The sequence below is a fragment of the Apis laboriosa genome, unplaced genomic scaffold (genome assembly GCF_014066325.1).
Source record: "Apis laboriosa isolate Shangri-la unplaced genomic scaffold, ASM1406632v1 scaffold14551_cov152, whole genome shotgun sequence".
Classification (NCBI taxonomy): Eukaryota; Metazoa; Arthropoda; class Insecta; order Hymenoptera; family Apidae; genus Apis; species Apis laboriosa.
In genome coordinates, this window is record NW_025221576.1 from 496,827 (window position 1) to 513,801 (window position 16,975).

Sequence of the window (16,975 nt, forward strand, 5' to 3'; positions counted from 1 at the left end):
TTTGTATTAAAAGAGATATTAAAAAAGAAGATATTACGACAGATTTAAAGATAGATTTAAATTTGGACGTAATTTTTTATGATAAAAAGAAAAAGTCATATTTGTATGTTATCATATTTTATAATTATATCGAAGAACGATAATTCCTAATGATAAAAAAAAAGAGAAACGCGTTATATATATCTTGCTCTAAAATGATATTTATTGTAATATTTATTAAAATTTACAAAATTGTTACAAAATGCATCATAAAGTCGCAAATTTATCTCACACCTCTGCTTGGATCGACCCAATAATAATCGAATCAAATTCATACGCAAGAGAATTGAGGAAATGATTCGCGCTTCAAAGGGTTCAAATGTAATATTCGCGCTCTCTATTCATCCGCCAATTGTGGGCCTAATTCACGAGGAGGCAAGAACGCATACATACTTGCAGAAACACAGTGAACACTAAGAGGCGTGCGAGAGGCGTGTATGTGAAATACGAGAGAGAGAGAGAGAGAGAGAGAGAAAGAGAAAGAGAGAGAGATAGGTAGGCGATTCTTTTTTGTCATCTAGTCAACGAACTTTCTTAAGCAAGCTTGAGAAACTTGTGATAACCGTGGATTCAATTTCTTTTTTTTTTTTTTGCGTTTAGAGGAATGCTTAGCGATTTTTATGCGATTTAAAATTTGCCGATCGAATATTCTTCCCTTCGGATTATTGGATTTTCGATTTTTGTTAATTTTAAATCGTTAACGGTTGATAAATGTCACGGTATGTTTTCTATTAGTCATTCCTAGTGACATTCCTTTCGTGTAAATTGCATGGATACGCATGGAATCGTTAATGAAATTAATAATAATAATAATAAAAATAATTGAATTTATACACGAATGTTTTTTTTTTTTTTTTTTTTTCCAAAAAATTTATAAGCGTTTAATTTAAGTAAGTGGTGTATCCATCCAATTTTATCTTTTACGCGTGTCCAATTACATTGAGTCGTGTTGAAGGGTCGGTTGTCGAGAGAGTCGACAAAATGGTAACAGGAGTGATGAAACAACCGTCAAGGGATTCGTCGTAACAGATCCTGAATATAACGCGATTGTATACGAAATTTAAAATGGTCGACCACGACCACGAACAGCCGACGCTTCTCGAACGAAAACACTGTTCGCGTTTTACGTCGTCTTTTTCTACTCTTCCAATTTTGTACTTCCAATAGGTGTGTAAAAAGCAAAAAAAATTGTTTCTTCGACTTTTAAAACCATTTTCCATTTCCACCAATTGAAATGAAAAAAAAAAAAAAAAAAAAAAAAAAAAAAAAAGGAAAAAAAATTGCTATTTCGAACTCGTTTAAATATTGCTCGCTCGCTCACTCATTTCTATTTCGACTCGTTTCTTTCGGGAATGCGGGCACGCAAAGGACACACGAGCGATCACGTACATTCACGCGCATATTCATTATATTATCTTCGTGCACGCACTTTCGAGTTTGCATGCTCCAATTTCTTCGTGTTATATGAATCTTTATTAAAGTGTTTTAGCCGTTAAGGGGGAGAGGAGAGACGGTCGAGAGGGGAGACACAGAGAACAAACACGTAGAAAGAACGAAGGAAAGAAAGAAAGAAAGAAAGAAAATGGAGAGAGAGACCAGGATGAATTCGATTTTCACACATATATTTTTCGCGAATATTATATCCTCTCTGGATGAGTGTTCCTCGATATATATTTATTTAAAAAAAAAAAAAAATTCCTTTTACTCGCTGCCTTTGGATAAATATTATTATATCGTGTCGTCGTTTCAAGACCGATCGATATTTAGAAGTGTACGAGGAGAAGGAAGGTCGAAGTACAAGTTAATACGTTTTTTATTTTACCTTTTTTCCGCGATCATTTTCATCGAGGTGGAGAAACAGTCGTGCAACACTGATCCAGATGAAAGATACAGATCAACACATATACACACACACATAAACACACGTCTGTTATTACTTCCTAAACGATAGGAAACGAACGAACAACATTAAATTTAAGATATTTAGATAGAATTCGAAAACGGAATTGTGATTCGACCGGCGTATCAATCGATTAAATGCGATTCTCGAAGAACGAAATTGAAATCATATGTATGAGGCAAAGAAAGTCCGGACCAAGTCCAGATCGGATGATCTCGATCGTACAAAAAGAATTAAAAGATAAAAAAAAAAAAAAAAAAGGAAAAAAGGAAAAGAAACTAAAATAAGAAAAAATATAAACATAATTATCAATATATATTAAAAAAAAGAAATATATATATATATATACATATATATGTATATATGTATATGACTGTTGTTTAGATCGAATTCTGGAACTTGGTCGGCGTTCTCGGTGTTCCGACAAAATGTACTTATGACAAAAGGTGATAAGAGTCGTTATTATATTCATAAAATTAAAAATAAAGCAAGCTTTTAATATCCAAAACGATTTATTTTCGTTTATTTATTGGAAAAGAATATCAATATGAATTGCAATGCATCTAATGTCGAAAAATTTTCAAAGAGTACTTTATCGATATAAGAAGAACTCTGTTTCACCTGAGCGAATGTCCTAGACCTTGTGCGAACAGTGAAAGTCAAAGTCGAGATAAACTTCGTGATGTTATCGAAGAAGCATCCAATTAGTTATCTAAGAACGAATTATCTTCGTTCTTGGAGATTATTTAAATGTGATTTATTCATTTTTTTACGATAAATAAATTTAAAGTACAATAGTAAAATACATAAAAAAAGTCGATTAGCTTGATTTTTGAGTAATTCACTTATTATTATAATATTAAAAAAATATTAATACTATGCAAAAAGTCGCATAAATAATACATTATAGAGATAATTTTCATGTTAAGTAACATTATATAATCAAGTTATTCAATACGGTTATTCAACTTTTAAGAGTATCTTTAAAACGACAAATTTTATATTTTTAGCAATCAGTGGATCAAGCATCGAAAGAAACTTTCATGCCAGGAAGAAATATTTCGTAAACGCCAGAACTTGAATACAGTTTTTGTTATACGTTTTCGAGTATTACGAATCTATTCAACCTATTCATACGTACCAATGGAAAGTTATGAGTGCGAGCCGGAACTGGTCGATCCAGTTTTCACAATTTAAGCCGGAGAACACATCGCGACAAATCGGTTTGCTTCTCTTTCCATTTGACCTCGTAATCGTAATTTTCTAAATTATTTACTTTCCAGTAATGTTTCGATATTCTATTTTCCTTGATTGCATTCTATTAATTCTATTTTTCGTGTTTAATCTATATTATTACGTATCATGTTTATGTACAATTTTTAAAGTTTTTTATTATAATGTAAATATGTAATGCAGTCAAATATAGATAAGGAGAGCAAATGATGGAAGAAGGATAGAGATAGAGTAAAAATATTGAAATCAACGCCATCTTCAGTGTGCCGCAAATGAAACTCGCAAAGAAAGGATATAAAATAATAAGAGAAGGACAGATATACGATAAGAATTGATCATCAGCGCCATCTCTGAGAAGTTTTAAAAAGATTGTTCTCTACATACATGTTATTAATCATCGAGAGATGGCGCTAGCGATCATTTCTTATCCTATCTCCATCCTTCTCTTATTATTTTCTATCCTTTCTTTGTGAGTTTCATTTGCGGCACTCTGAAGATGGCGCTGATTTCAATATTTTTATCTATCTCTGTCCTTTTCTCACTACTTATTCTCCTTGTCTATATTTGCGATGCAAAATTTGCGCGCTTAAGAGATAGCTCTAATATCTGATTTATTTTATTATTATATTATTTTTCATCTGATTAAAAATTAAAAATCTTGACATAATCAATTCGAATCAATTTTTATATATAAATATGTAAAGTATAATTGGAGATGTAATTTAAATCTAAATTAATTACAATTAAAATGACAGTAAAAAAATAATAAAAGAATTGTACAATTGGCATTAAATTTATTGCTGAAATATAATCTTAATCTCTGTGTGTATCGTGAAATGTCAAGTTATATGGATCAAGACCTTTCTCACGAAAAATATTTATCGATTAATAAGTGCAATCTATTTTAATATAATATATGTATGCAACGAAAACACACACACACACACACACACAATATTTTTATTAATTTTTAATCAAATCGAATCAGTGATATTACGAAAAACTCGTACGATACACGTGAGAAGAAACAAAGAATGTTCGTTCATTCGTAAAAATCGGCCTGACACGCGACATTTGAAATTTACTGGGCGCGAAAGTTTAATGAAAGCCATGAATCGGCCAACAATAGAAATCATAAAATCTTGGATGCTCAGAATTCTTCACGAACTTTCCGCAAACAGGGATCCACGCGTGTAATGGAATGCTAATCGAACAAAATTCCACACCACTTTTCACCCATCGCTTCGCCTACGCAAGAACAAACGACAATTCAAAAATCAACATCGTTAAAAAAAAAAAAAAAATGGATTCTCGATCCCATAATAAACGCTCGAAACAATTTTATGCTGAAATTCCGTTTTCTTTTTCGTTTCCACGTAAAAGATGAGATGACGCGTGTAGAAATGTTAAAAAAAAAAAAAAAAAAGAAAAAAGAAACATTGATAAAAATCTCGTTTAAAATTCATAATTTATCATTACATATATCTCACATTCCCTACTTCCGTTTTTAATTGCCGTTTGTTCCCGTTTTCAATTACACGTTGAACGGGCGTGTGACGTAACGCGAATTAAAATTCCAAGTCGAAGATTCCACGGTTACGTGATCCACTTTTTCACGCGCATCGCACGAATTTCGTTAGCCGAACTAGTCGTGTAAACTCTGGTTACGGGAGGGGGAAGGGGGGAGGAGGAGAGGGACGCAACGGAGAGTGGATCGATTCCATTAGAGGAGAAGTTTAAAGTTTAGCATTGTTACACGACTGACCTTTATAGGCAGCCGAGGGTTCCGCCCGTTCAAGCTTCTCACGAAAATTTCTTTCTGCGTGCGTTTCGAGATTTTTCTTTAATTCGAAGCGTCGATAGAACGCTATATACTACAAGCCTGATCATCAAGCAATTTTCATTTCTTCGATAACGATTAACAGCACTTTAATAAACTGCCTGTCTAATCTTTGGAACAGAAACTTCCTCTGAGAGTGTTTTAAATGATTTATTAACGATGTATATGTGATAATAACACGAAATGATCGAAGGATATAGATAAATTATTGTGTACTTTCCATTACATGTCGGATGGTTGCGTGCAAGAAGTTGTCGTGTCGCTGTAATTTTTGAGCTGGTCGGCGAAAGATAGTAAATAAATACGTGAAAGGTGTCTTATACGTTTGAAAGTGGATCAATTTTTGTCACATGTTGCTCGAATACAAGAAGAGTAAGTAAGTATTTATTATTCTCAAAAAAAAAAAAAAAAAAAAAAAATGTATATTTGAATAATAAAAAAATATTAAAGATAAATTTGTGTAACAGTTGCTTGATAAATTAATAAATTAATCATTACGAGTTTACTCGTTAGATTGGTCATACTCGAAAGATCACGGTGCTGCAAAGATGCTCATTGAGCACGAGGAAGGTTTGTTTACCCTGACCTACTTCCGGTCAAGTTCATTGCTCATCCACGCCACGTTGTCCTCACCTTGCACGCGTACCGATCTCCTCTCTTCCCGATTCCTTCTCTGCGCTCATCTGTCTACGTTCCATCTTCCACACCTACGATAGGGAAGAAACAACGATCGTGGTAACCCCGTTCCCCCGATACATCGTGTTTCAATAGTGGAAAAAAGACGAGGCAAAAGTGGAACGTCTCTTTTTCACCATTTAACAAATATACGCCTACGTTATTCGCGCGATGGAAACTGGACGCGTTTTGAAAAATTGAGAAGGCAAATCTTGCTCGCTCGATATTTCTTCTTTTTTCTTTTTTTTTTCCCCTTTCCGATTATTCTAACGTAATATCTTGGAAACTGTAATATTTGTTTATCTTTAACGATTTTTTTTTTTGTTTAATTAACAGACAATCTGCTGCTCACTTTGTTAGATTGAAAAATGTACAAAAAGAATGTTCCAGTTTTTTTCTTTTTGGAATAGAAATTCTAAGATATGGTAGATTTTGTTTTTATATAAATAATAATGCGAGTTAAAAACAGTGTAAAAATTTTAGATGTGAGAATCAGTTTTAGAAAGTATCTTTCACCGTGACTCATTTTGTTCTTTCAGTTTTGTTCTTTTAAAAGAATTAAAGCATGTTTTGCACATATTTTAATGCAAAGATTAATGGAAATATAATAGAATAATAATTCTTTGAGGTTAGATAAATCAAATGCAAAAACAATTAAATCACTTTTTTTTTTAAATAATAATAGAGGTAGAAGTAGACTAAATAAATATTTTTATGAAGACGTATTATTACGAGCCTACCATAAAGGATAATTAATCTTAATTGTCGCTTCCGTTCGTAAAGCGATAAATCTGTGCAATACGCTTCACTTAAGACATTTATCAATTTTAATTTTAATCGTTTAAAACGAGTTGATATGCAAGGATAATCTTCGAGAGAACACATCGATTACAATTCATCGATAGAGATGGCATGTAATAATACAAAACAATAACATAATTATTACTCGAGCAATCTCCGTAATTCTAATTGAAGAGATTAACATTTTTATGTTTCGTTAACTTCACGCTACGATATTACTTAAATTAAACTAAGATTCTTGGCGAATTGTTACATTTAGTGCATTTTAATTGAGATAGAAAATATATGTAGGAAATTTATGGATATTTTTGAGGTTAGGATAATTACAACGATTGCTCGACATTGCATTAAAGAACAATTAAATTTAAAAATAAAAAATAAACAGGGTTATTTTTTCTTGTAATAATATCTTTGAGCCAATAAATGGTTTCTGAAAATGATCGAGCCAAGTCTTTCGAGAATTTCTCGGTCATGTTTGCCATCCGGCGAGAATCCTCTATAATTTCATTACTTCCCTTAGTGTTTCCCTGGAGTAGCGACAAATTGTGTTCTTCTTTTTCTGCTTCAAGCAAGGTAACGAAGAAAATGGAAGTTCTGTGAAGAATATGGAGACTTAATGAACGAAGAAATTTGATAACAAAGAATTATTTACATTCATATGGAAGATTATTTTTAAAGATTACCATTAATTTAAATACAATAACAAATAATAAAAATAAAATTCTCTTTGTTAACGTACCATCACACAAGATTCTAATTACACGTAATTATAAATGCGATCTTCCAACAAATATCCGCTAAAATAAATTTATTATAATTAAGATTAAAACAATATTTCCAATGAATTTTAAACATATTAATACGTGAAAACAAATTAATTACGTAAGGAAAAGTAAACGAAGTTGTCCTAAATTCCACGTTCAATCGATAGTTGTGTATACTTAGCAAATATAGAGACCAAGAAACGAGCCAACTTGCGTGTCCAGCGAAAGGAGTTCCCAGTGGAAGTCGATACGAATTATTAAAGTAATTACACGGAAAAAGCACTACTAGAGGCTGGACACCGTGGAGGAATGTATATTCTGCCTTGCTTTCACCTGCCGTCGATATCCAAACCTGAGACCGACGATGTTGTCACAAATACAGGAATCCATTGTCTTCGTGATCAATTGCATCCAAGAGGGTAATCCATCGTTTCTGCTCTTTCATTTATTCTCTGGAAATAATGCAATACGGATGAAGAATAGGTTAGAAAAGTGTATGGTTATGTTCGACATCCAATAGCTGTGTTTCTAATATGACGAGAAGAAAAAGAGTTAGTTTGGTAAGATGGTTACCTGAGGGCGTTCCTGTGTACCATCGTGGAAACACGATCCACGTAAAATTAGCTTGCCAGTTTCCTTTCTTTTTCTTCATTTTTCTCCGTCTTTTTTTTCTTTTGAACATACTTTTTCGTTTCAAGCTTGTTGGAGATAACTAGAAAAAATGATGTAGATTTTTAGGTTAGGTTTGTGCTCGTTAACGAGAATTTTTGTCAAGGAAAATTTTGATTGTATAAATTATGATGGCATTGAATTTTTTAAAGAGCAAACGAAAAAAGGAAGCACGAGAACGAATAAAGGAAAATAGAAAATTAGAAAAGGAAAAAGGGATAAGAGAAAAAGAATTAACAAAGATATAAGATAAAATGAAAAATCGTAGGGAATAGAAGTGACGAAGGAAATCTCGCTAGTTCAATTTCACAAGGACATCTGGTGATCTAATCGTCGAAGTACTTCGATCGATCGCTCTCCGCTCTATAACAGTGTACTTAAGTAGAATAAGAGATGTAAGAAAGATTTAATTCGTTTTATCATATTGCAAATGAATTTCTCACTTTCTGTCAATTATTGATATTCACTCGCGAGAAGAAGATTCTTTCTAACGCGAAATCTTTTCTCGAAACATCGAAATATTAAAATGTTTTACATTGGGCGTTGCAAGTAATCGAAGCTTGTATATAAGTGATCCGTTACTTTCTAAATTCTTGTGCGTCTATGAGTAATAATAAGCGATCACGTAGCATTGCGTTTTATCAAAAACCGACGTGGACGTGTTCGTAAATGAAACGTTACATTTTTTTTTTTTTTTGTTACGTGCAAGATTAATTCTTAAATCACGTATTGTCCTGGTAAAAACTGGTAAAAATTCGTCTACTATATATAAAGATAGAAAGGAGAGGCGTTAAAAATGCGAGTTTGATTAGTGATTTCCGATAGGCTTGTGTGCATAAAAATAAGTATCGGCAGAAAGTTTCGCATCAATAAAACAAATCATGAACAACGGAACGAATAAATTCCGACAAAACAAATGGGACACTCCTCTTATTCTATCCTTCTTTTTTTATGTTTGTAAAAACTTGAATTTAATTACTTGCCAAATTACATAGTGATTAAATTATTAGAAAAATACAAACGTGAAATAGCGAAACGTAATATATTTTATCCGTGTAACAAGTCACACAACAATCTTATATAAACTTATAACAATATCCAAACACAGTTATAACAGTTATAAGTTATATTATTTTTATTATTATTACAATCTACCATCATGAAAATTATTATAAATATCAAGTGGCATAAAAATGTTTGCAACAAGGAAGAAAATGAAAAATCTTAAAAACAACTTTGCTGAATATAAATGAGATCCGATAAAGAGATCCGAGGTATCTAGGTCTGCCCGGTATCTTTTCCCTTTCACCAGTGCCACACGACGAAATGCAATTTTCTACGTGTATCCACCGCACGCTCATACGTGCTTTTGTTTCGACGCAATGTGCGCATGTGTGCGGATCACACGAGTTAACGTAATCACGTGTGCGTACAACTCTACACGGCTCTTATTTAGGGCGTACTCGACGACCTTAAATTACGCGCGATTTTAGAATCGGGATGCTACGCACACATTACAAAATTCGCATAAGAGACGGAGACAATGCGAAGGATGACACGTTATCTCTGAGCCTTTCAACAGAGGGGTCGAGTACATGGGAGCGGAATGGTACTGGATACCGTGTAATCATCACAGCTCGCCGTGTATCCGGGCATTGAATTCGCGGATTCCCCTCGGCCTCCTTCGAATCCTTCTCATTGTACGCTTTTAAATTTCGCAAGAAGGAGTAGGACCTCCGATCACTAGAGAGAAACGATCAAACGTGTAATCAATTCAACCAAGATAACACCCTGATGTTGCAATTCTTCTCCGGAGAATAATTTTTTTTTTATTAAAAAATATGAATAATTAATGGATTTTATTTAATGAGGATATTTTTAATTTAACCGATTTCGAATTTTAATACGAAGAAATTACGATAAAATATTGATCTACGTATTAGCATATGTATAATTTACTCTTTTTATCAGTAATGCTAATAAAACGCGAGATGTAAGAGTTTCGAAACAAGGACATTGAAAGCTACGTTGGTCCATAGCATGAGAGAGGATAAAAAGGAAACGATAATGACGTCTACAGTTGACGCATTTCCTGACAATGCCTAGCGAGACGTGATCTTGGCTACGACTAGTTTTTCCAATTGTTTTGCATAGACTTATTTCGATTACGCGATACCGTTCCTAGAATGGCAAAAGAACGTTATGTATTGTCATCGTTGTCCCACTACCAGCAACCTACACGCGTCCATACCACTTTGTACCACTTATACCATTATAATACCACTTGTAAATGCTATTCTTTCAGTGAAACGGAAAAAGTTATACAATTAGCAAGAATATTCCGTTCGACTGGAATATAATGGGGTAGAGAACGATATACCGTTATATAATTCTTCTATTAACGACCGTTACGTTCGATTTAGGTTGAGTTGTCTTCGATAAAAGGCGTCCTGCCTTGCGACGAAGTTTTTCTTCCTGGTCGGAGAATCATAACGCATGGAAGCACCGTGCAAGCTGTGGCCAAGTGAGTGACCCACGATCGGTATATCGCTTGGGTTGCGTAACATGCTCTACAAGCGCGCCACCTCTCACTTCTCTCGTTCAAACTGACGGTTATACCTCGTGCTCGGAAAAGCTGCTTGAAATTCGATCCGTTCGAACGGTGATGTTTCGTGAAATCTTATATTAGATTAGGTGTAGAATATTTTAATTCGTTGCTTAAGTAACGCGAAGGATGATCGCGAATGAAAAATGAATATTAGATAACGTGTATGTAGCGTGATACGATAGGATTTTAGTGTCTTTTTTTGCGTAATGTTATATTAAATTGCAACCAGCAAAATATTGAAAAAAATGTTGGAAATATTGAAATCTAGTTGACAATTTAGAAGCATATTTAATTAAGAGGTAAATAATCTAATTATGATTACAGTTAAATACAGTTTAGAAAATTTAACAACATTATTTATTGAATTCTAAGTGGAATACTTTTCAAATTTCTAGAACGAAAGAGAAAATAACGATTGTATAAATTTATATAAGGGAAAAATTGTAAGTATCATCGATGTAAATTTATCTTAAATCGTTTTATTACTTACTGATTACTCTTAAACGTATTTTTAACGTAAAATCCTAATTAGTTTTTACTTATATATTTTTCAGTATCTTTCATATTTGTCGCACGAATATCACTTTCATTTTTGCTAATCTTTACTTATTATATTATTATTATCATTTGCGTTAAAAGATATTTAATCTAGAAAATATTCGCAAGTTTACACTGATCTTCATCTTTATCAATATATAGAGGAAGAAATTAAGAAATCAGGATCTATTTCGATTGGCAATTGGATCATCCTGATCGACGAGCACGTCTATAGGAATCGATGGAGTTTCGTGATCCATTAGATCGTAACGTTCGATCGATGCAACGTTCAACTCGTACGTGAATCGAGTTCGACGAGCAGAGTGATTTAGAACGTGCTTAACTTCTGCAAATCCAAATGGTTGCGTAAAGGTAAACTAGTCTTTTCTACACCATATTTATGAAACGAGGAATATTAATACCTTCTTAAGACTTAAGTACCGGAATCAGAATTTAGAATTCTATTTTTGATCATATATTTATATGAGATCCACGATTTGGATTTGATTAAAATCAAAGTTTTCCAAAATCCATTTCAATTATTACCAATTTTTCCTTCAAACCATATCTCTCAGCTTAATACACCCAAATACATAAAGAGATTTGACGAATTGTCGATTGCAAATAAATATATCTCGAAACAAAAGGAGGAGTGCTCTCACCAACGGTTGAGTGAATTTCTCTAAGAAAAATGTGTACTTTTCAGAGCAACGGTGGAAGGATGCGTGGTATTACTCGATGGAAAAAGATACCTGGAATTGTCTCAGTTTATACCGGTTGTTCGTGGGGCCAATCGAACGAGAGGCTTTCTCCTGGATCACTCGTTTGCACCGAGTCTCCTCGTCGTCTGGAGGGGATATCTATATAGGCTGTCCAGTCTGAGTGTGCCCCTTCAAACTGTTCGCGATCCTAAGCCCGTGCACGACACCTTGATTTGTTCAAAATTTTCAACAAATCGCTCGATATTCGCTCGCAGTTCGAATCTTCTTCTTCTTCTTCTTCTTTTTTTTTTTTTTGAAAAAGAAACGGAGGAATTAAGCTGGAGGAAGAGAAAAAGGAGAAGAGGAAGAGTGGTGAAATATAGGAAGGGGCACGAGGGACATGGCTCGATCGTGGTGCATTGTGAGAGAGTGCAATTGAGACGAACAATAAGCAGCGAAACGTTAGACGAGTTTAGTAGCAAGCTTTTCATCCCGAGGCGGAAGTCTGCATTCGTCTCTTGACCGTTTGCTGGGATTATCCTGCGCCATGGTGAGTGATTGTTGATACCGTGTTTCAAAAATCGTTTGAACGTATTTTTTTTTTTCTTTCTCGTTTTTGATTTCGGATGAATTTAATTCCTCACTCAGGTAAAATTTGTAGTAATATTAGATTTAACTTAATTGATTCATTGCATTTTATAGATTAAATATTTGTCGAAATAAAACAAGATAAAGGATATTATCTCGATTCCACACTTTCTATCGTTAATGAAATTAAATCGTGCATTGACTTATCACACGTGCTTATACGGATTAGAGGAAGTAAATTATGGAAAGTAGCATTTCTCTTTTATATTAATTAATTTAAACTAATATATGAATCAGCGACAAATACTTGAAAATATATCGTAATAAATAAAGTTCACTTAATATTTTTTATATGATTGAACTCTAAGTTACAAAAAGGGGTCGAAATTAGTATCGTTAATAGAGATAAATTTATTTCTCTTTTTTCTCACGTTCTTCAAAATTTTCTAATTAAAAAAATAGGTTACTAGAATAGGCTGCTACATTATAAAATAGAAAAAAAGACACGGTTATTCTAAGAAAAAGAATTTCCTTTGTTTAAAAAAAGAGAGAAAAAAAAATCTAGATGCAAAATGGAATAATAGGCAAAATCGAAGTTCTGGCGGTGGAGGAAGAAATGGGGGTCAGTGTGTGAACAGCTTCGCTCCTTATGTCGCAATTCAAGAGGTCGCCGACCGTTTTCCTTCTTCGATCGTATTACTGTGCTTCTTTCTCTTTTCCTCCTTTTACCATGCCAAATTTTCTCCTACGAGAATTTTCTTCTACTCCTTTTGTTCTTCGTTTTATGTTTTCTTTTCTTTTCTTTTTTTTTTTTTTTTTTTTAAGGAAAATTAATCGATAGAATGCACGAATGCATTGAAAATACAACATTCGATAAGATGGATTCTGATTCTGAAGATTTTGATTCTGAAGTATTTCTAGGTAGAAACCTTAAGGTTGAGGGAAAAGAAGGAATCGAAGAATTTTAATACTGTGTTAATAGAGGAGAGAATCGAATGGCAGATATAATTTCTCGTTCTGTTGCTACCTGTCACGACAAAGTGTTGGCTCGAGATTTTGTTAATTAGACGCGGGAAATTCAAATAAATCGAAGAAAATCGCAATTTCGTTTCTTCTCATCCCAAGATTTATCGTTGCATTCCAATAGACGGATAGAAGTCAGATCTAGATTTTTATTCAAACTCATCTTAACCATCTTGAACTCGAAATTCTCTTTCAACTAGAATAATATCAAAGGACCGGAATAATATGGAATATGATATCAAAGAACTAAAGGAGATTAAATTAGACGCGGGAAATTCAAACGAATCGAAGAAAATCGCAAGATTTATCCAATAAATAGATACAAATCGGATCCAAATTTTTATTCAAACCATCTTAAACTCGAAACTTTCTTTCAACTTACAATCGGGATAACGTGGCATAATACGAAAGTCGATCGAAAGAAAAAAATAAAGGATGATCGATCACGCGTTTAGCTTCGAAATGATACACTACGCAGCAACGTATTCGTGTTGAGCAACGAGAAACGGAAAAGCGGGCGAAAGAAGGAAAGAGGCACGTTAAAGAACGGAAGGATTGGGATCTATCGTACGGAGGTTAAATAGACAATGAAGATTTGCGGCGTCGATAAGTCGAAGCATAGTCGAATCCCTTTTCAGTTTCCTCTCGTCGCTCCTTTGTTCGTTCGAAGTCCGCTCGATGAATTCGTCGTAATTATAAACGGTGTGTATAAGTGATCCGCATTGCATAATCCTTTCATTATCATCACGATATTGTGTCGTAGTTCGAGAAAAATCGTTTATCGTCGATTAAAAAAAAAAAAAAAAAAAAAAAAAAGGATCGATGAAATCGTGCGAATATCACTAGGAACCGTTCTCCGGTTAGTTTACCTTCCTTTCTCCTCGTTGGAATGCATCAAAACGTTTGTCGGTTACCAGGAAGTGTTTCGATACGTTTCGTTTGGAAATTTACAGGAGGAGGGCCTGGGTGGATTTTCGTTCGACGAATGATAGCTTTGATAACATCGATATTTTCTTATAGAATTATGTTAATTTCAAAACTTTCCAACGTCGAGAATGATGAAAAAAATAAGATAAGTCGCGCTTTCGTGACAAGAAATGATTATTTCTGAATATATAGAATTTTATTATCCGATCGAAAAATTTTTTCTTCTCTGATCGATTATAAGATTAAGATAAGATTGATTCTTTTTTAAACGTAATTTTTTCTTTCTACGATAATGAAAAAATGCACGCGAGATCAAAAGTGGTCCAGCAGTCGAAAAAGTGTGAAGGTGAAAGTATATGTATATATACGTAGAGGTTATACGAAAGAAAAAGAAGAAAGTCGAGTCGATGAATATATTAAGTGGAACGGACGAGAATACGTCGAAGAGGAGACACGGGAATCGGGACTGTCTGTGGGGGAATACGTGAGAAGGAAAGATCGGCCACCTGTATTGTATTTTTCCCTTTCCGATTGTTTCATTGTAATATCATTGTGAAAGTGTTCGCGATAATGTTTACGTTTTAATGTTACATAATTATCGTATTAATAGAGAACGAGCGGTGCTATGGTGTAATATGGACGAGCGCGTGACATACAAGTTATTGATAATCGTGAGATTGCATCGTGTGATGAGAAACGATACATTGTTTCGTACAATTTAACGATCATTTAAACGTTCCATTGTGCGAGATAATGGTTACAAGAAAGAAGCGAAAAAAGTATATTAAATATATACACGTTTCGATGATCAATTTAATAATTTTAGAAAAATTAAGAAACAATCGATTATGCTTATTAATGCATGTTATTTTCTTCTTACGTTACAACATATTTTTTACGAAATTCATTTATTAGAGATAGAAATGTTACATTACATACGTTACTTATTTTCGTGACATCACTTTAATACTTTAATGATACAGGTCTTTAGTATTTATCTCAGTGGATAAATAAATACAAAGAAATTCACGAACGATATATTACCATCTTCACGCTTAACAACTCGAACACGTTTCTAATTTTTCATCGTCGAATAAAACCACGCAACTGTCACTTTGAAATGACTTGAAAATCCCGCCAATTATCCAAGCTTGGAATCGTTTCTACCGACGAAGGAACGGAACTGACAGGCAACTATATACAGTTGTTAATCCGAGCGATCACGGGACACCTTCTCGAAACGAAAGTTTTTCGAGAGAAACGGTCGAACGCAAAGATACAAGTAGAGCGTGAAACGACGAAGGACGTTTGTATATTTTCGCGTGTCGTGTTTCCCTTTATGATCAGAATGGCTACCATTTGGCCGGCCACGCGTCGTCGTCGTTTCGTGTCTCACCGATCCGAGAATCGAGTTGATTGGCGTGTTATATCGGACAGCTGTTCGTTTGGAAACGAGCTCGTTGGTGTCCGCCCTCCCCTTCCCGTATTTTCACTATTATTCGATCGCGTGCGATTTCTTTGACCGCTCGAAAGAACCTTTATAAAAATTGTCCAACAAGTTTAGAAAGGAAAATAGATCGATAAATTGAGTCGAGATTCATAGATATTGTTTCAAATAGAGTTGGGTATTAATTCGTTGTAAAAAGTTAAAAATTTTAAATTATTTTAAAATAATTATTATAATTAATCCGCTTTTCGTATAATCTTGAAGAAATGTAATTACGTTTACCGTAACTATATTATGATTATTTACGATTATTATGTTTCGAATAAATTTATCGAAGTGACATTATTCATAAATAGAGTTATTAATTTTATGTAAGTTAAGATTTTGATGTATAGAATATGCTAAGAATTAGATTGAGTATATAAGATTGAAAATTCAGTATTTCGATCATAAAGCATTTTACAAGGAGAAAATTCTAACGATCGAAGAATGATTTTAATTATGGTTTCTTTGACTCGAACTTTACGACCGTTCTCTTAAACCGCTACTTTCTGTTGCTGGTTAACACCGAATATCCCCGATGAGCTGCAAAATGTGCCAGAAGTAGGATATACGCTAGGCGTAGATAAAAGGAAGTAGAGAAAGCTTAAATTTACGAGTACCGTGAACTTTAGAGTATTCATCTAAATTGGTAAATCACCTTTCCCCATTTCAACGGTCGATGCTTCGTTCGCATTCCGAGCAGAAATTTTTCCAAGATGATCTCGATACATTTTCTCCATTCATCTTTCTCCAATCACTTCGAAGTGAAAACACGTATTGAATCCGGTTTTACTATATACGTAAAAATGATTATCCTTGCTTTAAAAGTAAAGATGCTTCACAGTTGTTACGTTCGAATTAATTTGAAAATAAAACAGAATGTAAAATTTTGCAACATTGCAATTTTTCCATATGGAACGATTTTTTGGAGCGAAATAAAAAATGAGAAAGGTTAATAAGCGTCTTCTTATTCGCAAGAGTATTCACTCTCGACGATTCTTTTTCCCTCGTTAGAGAAGCATTGCAACCGACTATCTTCATCTTCTTTCTTCTTCTTCTTCTTCTTCTTCTCTTCCACTTTTCCGCCCCTACTTTTTTTTCCACGTTTCTCCATTCAGATGTAAACACAGATGTGGCTTTTGGCTATAGTCCAAGATATTCAGGGACAAGTTTTTATAAAG

At 33.7% G+C, this 16,975-nt stretch overlaps 1 long non-coding RNA gene across 1 annotated transcript; it reads right to left on the reverse strand.

Moving 5' to 3' along the window:
- Nucleotides 1–5,663: 5,663 nt before the first annotated feature.
- On the reverse strand, nucleotides 5,664–8,083 carry LOC122721156. Its single transcript, XR_006347874.1, has 4 exons — nucleotides 7,826–8,083; nucleotides 7,371–7,704; nucleotides 7,228–7,285; nucleotides 5,664–7,082 (listed from the first exon to the last, which is right to left on the reverse strand). It is a non-coding gene; the product is annotated as an uncharacterized LOC122721156 (long non-coding RNA).
- Between the last annotated feature and the right edge of the window lie 8,892 nt (nucleotides 8,084–16,975).